Source organism: Cebus imitator, unplaced genomic scaffold (assembly GCF_001604975.1).
Source record: "Cebus imitator isolate Cc_AM_T3 unplaced genomic scaffold, Cebus_imitator-1.0 Scaffold715, whole genome shotgun sequence".
NCBI lineage: Eukaryota > Metazoa > Chordata > Mammalia > Primates > Cebidae > Cebus > Cebus imitator.
The window spans coordinates 296,161-305,155 of NW_016108030.1; positions in this window are offsets into that span (position 1 = coordinate 296,161).

The following is an 8,995-nucleotide window of genomic DNA, read 5'->3' on the forward strand; positions in this document are numbered from 1 at the left end:
ATGTTGGCCAGGCTGGTTTCAAACTCCTGACCTCAGGTGATCCACTCACCTCAGCCTCCCAAAGTGCTGGGATCACAGGCAGGAGCCTCTGCGCCTGGCCACAGCGTCACCTATCACCCAAGAAGGCGGTGGTCTCTTCCCCCAGCTTTCTTCCATTTATTGGAAACAATGGATGAAAATATTTTGAAAATACCTTCCAATTTAAACGCCCCCATCTACTATCCAAAAGGCCTATGATTTTAAATGGTTACAAAATATTGCATCGTTTAAAAATAGCTCATTGCAACACATATTTCTTATGGAAGGGATCATTTTGACTGAAGCCAAATACAACACCCCCTTTAGACTGGGATCAGGTCCTTCATTTTTTTGGGTTTCAGTCTCAGCACTGAGCTCTTGGTTATTGTTAGTCATCAAAACTAATGGAGGGCCGGGCGTGGTGGCTCACGCCTATAATCCCAGCATTTTGGGAGGCTGAGGTGGGTGGATCACAAGGTCAAGAGTTGAGACCATCCTGGTCAATATGGTGAAACGCTGTCTCTGCTAAAAATACAAAAATTAGCTGGGCATCATGGTAGGCACCTGTAGTCCCAGCTACTCAGGAGGCTGAGGCAGGAGAATTGCTTGAACCCAGGAGGCGGAGGTTGCGGTGAGCCGAGATCGCACCATTGCACTCCAGCCTGGGTAACAAGAGCAAAATTCTGTCTCAAAAAAATTAAAAAAAAACCTAAAACTAAAACTAATGGAAACATCTTATTTTGAGAGCATTTTTATTTGAACTGATCTCATGTATACCTTCTGCGCTGGAAGATCTTGACGGAAAAAGATGAACTAGAAATGAGAATAAGAAGCTTTCACTGGGCCTTTTTGTCCGTGTACAAACCAGAGCATCTCCTTTTTATGTCTGCTTTGTAGACAGGATGGGTGTCTGCAGTGCCATCTCCAAGCTTTAATATTTGCAAGTACCCAAAAAGAGATGGAAGATCTATCTCCTAATATTCCGTTTTGCAGTATAGTCCCTTGTGAACTGCATACATGAGATATAATAAAACGGCGAAACTATTTCTACCTGACACCTTTCATCCCATCTTCTGAAGACATCCTAAACTGCCACCGTGTTTCCTGAGCATCATCTACCAGCAGGCACGGCCTGTCTAGGAAATACTCTGGCATTCTTGCAGCAAGGCCTGGACAAGGAGCTGAAAGCAAGATGGTTCTATATCTCTCTACAAACACCACACTGGTTATCATGACCAAAACTTACATGTAAAACGCTTCTTTGAACATCGTCGCCAAGGTGGAAACCTCTCTGCTCCCTTAATTCTCACCACAGCTCATAGAATCTTGGCACTAACGCCATGAAAACAAAAATTTATAGAGGACATAAGCTTTCAAAACTACTCATAAACATTCTTCTTTAGATTGTCTTTCAGGATGCCTGTAGAGTTTTTGATTTTTATAATTATGGAAACGTACCCTCATTCCAGACAACAAGTAACATAACATAGCTTCTTCAAAAACACATAAAAGATTTAAAAAGAAATTTTAAAACAGGAAAGCATAAGAAAAAAATTAAATCAATTTTTATTCCACCACCTGGAGATAACCACTGTCAGGGTTTTGGAGTATATCTGCTATGATTCCTGCCTAGGTCCTCTGTGTTTGCCATTCCCTCTTTCTGGGACGCTCTTCCCTCTGCAGCTTGCCTGGGTCACTAACTGGCTGCATTCAGCTCTGCCCAACTCTCACCAGACAAGGGGGCCTCCTTGACCACCCTCCGAAAGTAGTACCACCATTACTCTCTATTCTCTTACTCTGTTTTTCTTCAAAGCCAGCTGACAATGTATGGTATTATGTAATAGCACATAATAGATATGTTGCTTAATTTATCTGTCTCACTCAATGGATTGTAAACTTAAAGATACATGTATGTTGACCGGACTCGGTGGCTCACACCTGTAATCCCAGCATTTTGGAAGGTTGAGACTGGTGGATCACCTGAGGTTAGGAGTTGGAGACCAGCCTGGCCAACATGGTGAAACCCTGTCTCTACTAAAAATACAAAATAAGCTGGATGTGGTGGTGCACGCCTCTAATTCCAGCTACTAGGGAAGCTGAGGCAGGAGGATCACTTAAACCTGGGAGGTGGAGGTTGCAGTGAGCTTTTGCCGCTGCACTCCAACCTGGGTAACAGAGTGAGACTCTGTCTCAAAAGAAAAAAAAAAGTATGTATACAAACAAATTTACATATGTAAACACACATATATACATGTACATATCTCCTAGAACATTCTCTCTCAGTAGTAACAGTTGCTTGCTTAATATATATTGCATTTAGTCCGGGCACAGTGGCTCACGCCTGTAATCCCAACACTCTGGGAGGCCAAGACGGGCAGATTAAAAGATCAGGAGTTTGAGACCAGCCTGGCCAATATGGTCAAACCCTGTCTCTAACAAAAAATACAAAAATTAGCCTGGTGTGGTGGCATGTGTCTGTAGTCCCAGCTGCTCGGGAGGCTGAGGTAGGAGAATCACTTGAACCAGGGAGTTGGAGGTTGCAGTGAGCCAAGATCACACCATTGCACTCCAGCCTGGGCAACAGGGTGAGACTCCATATCAAACAAAAAGGTATGTATGTATATGCCCATATATATATTGCATTTATTCTTTTATCATTTTGAGTTCATGTTATACAGATTCTTTTTTCTTTGCATATGTAAATTTAGAAATAGGATCATCCCAGACATACTATACAGACTGTGTTTTCTACTTAGCAGTAAATTATCAAGATACACTGGAAATTCTTACCCACTGCAGTTTTAATAATGGCATAAAACATGTTAAAAATTCCCAATTGTTAGACCAGCACATGGGCATGTTGATGCATCCATGAAATACATATCACGTTAGCATCAACCAGTTAAGAAAGTTATTAATATTAATAACAGATATGCATATGGTACTTTATATTTTCATGTCTTGTGTGATCCTACAATAAACTCAAGTAAGCAGAGCAAAAACTCAGAAAGGTTAAATAATTTCCCTAAAATAATTTGACTAGTGTTAGAGAGTCCAGACTCAAAGGTAGGTCTGTCTGCCTCTTTACTGCACCTCATTGTTCCTGGTTGAAGCCTTCATTTTATAGATGAGTGATCCATGCTTAGAGAAGGGGAAAGTGATGTGTCCATAGCCACGTGGCTTCTTCCAGAAAGAATAGAGATAAGAACCCTTGCCAGACATGGTGGCTCACACCTATAATCCCGGTACTTTTGGAGGCAGAGGCCGGCGGATCACAGGTCAGGAGTTTGAGACCAGCCTGGCCAACATGGTAAAACCCTGTCTCTACTAAAAAAAATACAAAAATTAGCCAGGTGTGGTGGCGTGTGCCTGTAATCCCAGCTACTCAGGAGGCGGAGACAGGAGAACTACTTGAACCCAAAGGTGGAGGTTGCAGTGAGCCATTATTGCACCACTGCACTCTAGCCTGGGCAACAGAGCAAGACTCCATCTCAAAAACAAAACAAAAAAGAACCCAGGACTCCTGACTCCCTGTCCATAGCTCTTGCATCTATACCATCTCTCCACTGCATGCTGGCTCAATAAATTAGAACAAAATTCCTAACTTGCTGCATGGTTAAAATGACAACCAATGCATGCTGTTATCCTCCTATGAAGATTACTCAGTATATTTGCTTGGTGCTGCAAAGTGCCAACCTGATGACACTTGCAATCCTGAGCTTATTTGATGTGGTTGGGAAGCAAATGAGATTCCAGTGCCCCTGTTGCGCATAGGTGCTCAATGAGCATTTCCTGCGTGGTGGGGAAGTGCCCTATATTTACAGTATTTGATCCAGTTTAACAGCAAGATCCAGTGTTAAAATTAGCCTCGTAAAAAGTTTTCACCCTAGTTCACACAAAAACAAGATTCTGTGATTATGACTAGCAATTTTTCATGAGTTGATTTATCTGAATAAAACCTATAAGGTTTTGAACCATTAAGCATTCGATTTAGGGAAAAAAAACCTGCCTGTACAGAAGAATAAACTGAGAAATGAAACAGACTTGTTTCTTGTAATAATTATGAGCAATATCTCAAACTCAGCATCCTTAGACCATTGAGCTGTGTAGGATGAATGTGCTAATTAATCAATTACTGCCCAACAACGTACCCTGTTTATTTACTGAAATGCACCAGAAATGTGTGCAGAACTGGTAATTATTAATCATCTTCAGTAACAAATATGACTCAAGTTCACCTTCATATAATTAATAGAGCATGTAGTTAGCTTTAACATCTTGCTTTATTAGGAATAGCAATGAGGAATTAAAGAAAGCTGAACCCCATGTTGTAGTTCATGGAGATGTTGGCTTGGACTAATGTGCATATTAGCCAGAGCAGCAGCGTTACTCACACCCACCCCAGTTGCAGCCAGATGCTCTCTAAATTAACACCCAGGTTTTACAAACTAAACATTTTTGTTTGAATAAAATTTTAGGCTTACAGAAAAGTTGTAAAAACAGTCCAGAGAATCCCCATATACACTTTCTTCAGGTTCCCCAAATCAGCCTGAAAATGAAGAAAACGAAGCCTTGCTTTGGGTGTTGTTTAAATGAGGCAGTAGGTTGTAAAGTGCCTGGAACAACATAAACACCCAGAAACTGGTGGATATCATTACATGGATATTAATACCCTCTGTAGCCACTGTTTGCTTAAGAAGCTGAAATGTGCACACACAAAGTGGCATTTCATAACAATGGAAACTGCAAAGGCAGGTTAATATTTTTGAAAGTTTTCTCCTGAAAGAAAATACTAGAGAAAATCTGGTATTATTGTGCAGCAAATTAAAAACCTGCACTATCTGAAAATACCAGTGGAACTTCACTTCAGAAACCTAAAATGGCCGGGCGCGGTGGCTCACACCTGTAATCCCAGCACTTTGGGAGGCCAAGGTGGGCGAATCGTGAGGTCAGGAGATCGAGACCATCCTGGCTAACATGGTGAAAACCCGTCTCTAGTAAAAATACAAAAAATTAGCTGGGTGTGGTGGCATGTGCCTGTAGTCCCAGCTACTAGGGAGGCTGAAACAGGAGAATCGCTTGAACCCGGGAGGCGGAGGTTGAGATTGCACCACTGCACTCCAGCCCAGGCAACAAGAGCGAGACTCAGTCTCAAAAAAAAATAAAAACCCTAAACTGACAAATCATAAATCAGCTGGTGGACTACTATATTTCCATTATCACATGATTCAAGGACTCTTTAAATGGAGGGCCCCCTTAGGGCATTTCAGTATTTGTTTATAGATCATTAACTACTTGACAGTGAGATGGGGTGTGTGGGTGGGGGGGCAGAGACACTTAATGCTGAAGGGCTAAGAGTCACTGTCATTGAATATCAGCAATGAAGCCACAATGTCTTTAGGATTAGGTGTGAAAATATTATTCAGGTTACCAAAATGTCACATGCTTTTCATGAATGTATCTGTTGGTAAACAAGGCTCACTTTATGAGGTGGAATCATAACTGTGACCCACTAACAAAGTGAATTTATTTGGCCATGTTTTCAAATACTTCCCCAAACATATGAGGATTCGTAATATTGGAAACATGCCCATAAAATGGACTTATCTATCAGCATATTTCATTATCAGCTTTTAAAAGTCACAACTACAGCCTGGGTCAGATGACCCATGCCTAAAATCCCAGCACCTTGGGAGGCAGGAGGATCGCTTGAGCCCAGGAGTTCAAGACCAACCCAGGTGTTCAAGATAGGGAGACTCTATCTCTACAAGAAATAAAAAAATTTAGCTGGGTGTGGTGGCATGTGCTGGTAGTTCCAGCTACTCAGGAGGCTGAGGAGGGAGGATCATCTTAGCCTCGGAGGTTGAGGCTGGAGTGAGCTGAGATCGTGCCACTGAACTCCAGCCTGGGTGACAGAGCAAAACCCTAACTCAAAAATGAAACAAAAAGAGTCACGAATATGTCTCCTTGACCCCAGATTCCAGAGTATCAGGATCCACAGCAGGAGATGGGAGTACAGCCATGATTGATCCATTGCCTGATGTACACAGCAAGGTAATACTCCATTGACCCTACATACTGTAATTTCCTTTCTCTGACATCCCTCATATATACTAATTGTATTCTCTTACCCGCTTTCCCACATACCCCCCATTTATTCAACAAGTAGAGTGCCTTCCATATGCCAAGTATTGTTTTAGGTGCTGGGATCACAAAAGTTCATAAAACAGACATAAATCCCTGGCCTTAGCAAGTCTGCATTCCAGTGAAGAGAGACACTGACAGTAGCTGAGACACACGATGCCTTTGGATGAAGTCTGTACCCACTATGTTAACAGTAAAGTGCCTTACTGAGAAATTCTTCTTGCCACTCTGCAGCAGTAGCCCACGCTGCCAGCCTGCTCCTTGGGGGCTTTCAGAACATCAATCAGTTCCACAGAAAGACTCAAGAAGATCTAGATAAGAATATAGCAGTTCCTTCCTTTCCTAATGACTTCTGCCATAACTCAGTACTTCCATGAGGATAATTTTGCATAAAGCCAACGTATGCTGTCCTTGCCAGGGCAACACAAGGATACAGGAACGGAGCAGCGAGCAGCATTGGCCACTGGCAGGAGCAGGGAGAATTAATGAACACTCATCCAGAGGCAGGAATCTCTCAAGCCACCTCTTCTGGTGCTGAGCATGGCTTAGAGGGCGCTGAGCCATTAAGCAGATTTTGGTTCCTAGAAAGCCCATGTCTGTGGCTCTTTTGGGCCTCTATTTTTAAGTTCTAAAGCATGCTGGAATATGAATGGGACAGCATCCTCTCCATTGTCCTTCTTTCCTGGAACCAAAAGTCCTTAGGCCCCAAAGTAGAAATCTAAAATAAAATCTTAAATGTAAACATTTCTATCTCTTTTTCATAATTCCTTTATCTTTTACCAACACGCTGACATGGTTACCCAGTAGCTTTCTTGTAATTCTCCCTCTGAGAATGGCAGTGAATTGAATACTACATCCCTACTCTATTCTGTTTTAAATCACACTTAGAACTATATTAGGAAATCAGGATCCCACAGTAAGGTCGGAAAAGCGACATGAGAATAACTATTCTATACATGTATAGGGCCAGGTCTGGGTCAAGTCCACTGTGACATGTTCTGTGTAAATATTTAATGAACGCTAACAAACAGGATGTGTTAATATACAATATTACCTGTAGAACTCATTTTCTGTTTCAAACTTTTTATTGAAGTATAATATACATATAGAAAAGTACATATGTCAGCTGGGAGCAGTGGCTCACACCTATAATCCCAGCACATTGGCAGGCTGAGGTGGAAGGATCACTTGAGCCCAGAAGTTCAAGATCAGCCTGCGCAACAAAGTGAGACCCTGTCTCTATGAAAAATACAAAATACAGAAAATTGGCTGGGTATAGTGGTGCAAGTCTGTAGTCCCAGCTACTGGGAGGGTGAGCTGGGAGGATCTCTTGATCCTGGGAGGTAGAGGCTGCAGTGAGCTGTGATCATGTGATGGCACTCCAGCTTGGGAGACAGAGCAAAATCCTGTCTCAAAAGAGAACGAAAGAAAAGAAGAGAAAAAAAGAAAGGAAGAAAGTAAGAGAAAAGTACACTTACCAAATGTGTTCAGTTAAAAGAATTTTCACAAAGTAAATACACTCATTTAACCAGGATCCAGATCGAGAGAGAATAATCCTCAGAAGTCCACATGTCCCTTCTTGTCACGGGCTTCCCCCTCACCCCACTCTGCTAAAGGTGACTGGTCACTGTCTTGTCTTCTAACACTAACAGCAGAGATGAGTTTTTCCCTGCTTTTATACTATATATAAATGAAATCAGTAAGTATTTTAGTGTCTGGCTTCTTTCACTTTATGTTTGTGAGATTCATGCATGTTGCATGTGATTGTAAATCATTCCTTCTCATTGTCATATAGCATTTCATCATATGAATATACCACAATTTGTCTATCCATTCTACTGTTGATAGTTAATTACCAGATTGAATATTGCAAATGTAGTGTTGCTACGAATATTCTGATGCATGTATTTTGGAGAACCTATGCACACAATCTCTACTGTTTTTTATTATCGGCTGAATGTTTCTGTCCTTGTGCCCAAAGTTCATATGTTGAAGTCTAACACTCAATGTGACTGTATTCAAAAATAGGGCCTGCGACAAAGAGGTAACGTTCAAGTGAGGTAATAAGGGTCGACCCTTAATCTGATAGGGCTGGTGTTCTTATAAGAAGAGAAAGAGGTTGGGCACGGTGGCTCAAGCCCATAGTCCCAACAGTTTGGAAGGCCGAGGCAGGAGGATCCCTTGAGGCCAGTCCAGGAGTTTGAGGTCAGCCTGGGCAACATAGTGAGACTACCATCTCTACAAAAAATTTCAAAAAATAGCTGAGCATGGTGGTGTGTGCCTGTAGTCCCAGCTACTCAGGAGCCTGAGGAAGGAGAATGGCTTGTGCTCAGAAGTTCCAGACTGCAATAAGCAATGATGATGCCACTGCACTCCAGGGCAGACAGAGTGAGACTCTGTCTCAAAAACATACATACGTACATACATACATACATAATAGGAAGAGACAGCAGAGCTCTCCCCACCATGCAAAGACACAGTGAGAAAGCATCCATGTACAAGCCAGGAAGAGAGAAGCCTCATTAGGAACCCAGTTGGCCAGCCCCTTGATCTTGGACTTCCTAGCCTCCAGAACTGTGTGAGAAACAAATTTCTGTTGTTTAAGCTACCCAGGCTATGTATTTTGTTATGGCAGCCCAGCCAGACCAATACAGGTATATAACTAGGTGTGTTATGCCTGGTTTAGATCACAAGACATGCATATATTGAGCTATAATATATATGTAGTACTATACTGTCAAAACTATTTCCAAAGTGATGGCCAGGACTATATAGAGTTCCAATTGCTCCAAATCAAATCCTAACCAACACTTAGCATTTTCTGTCTCTTCTA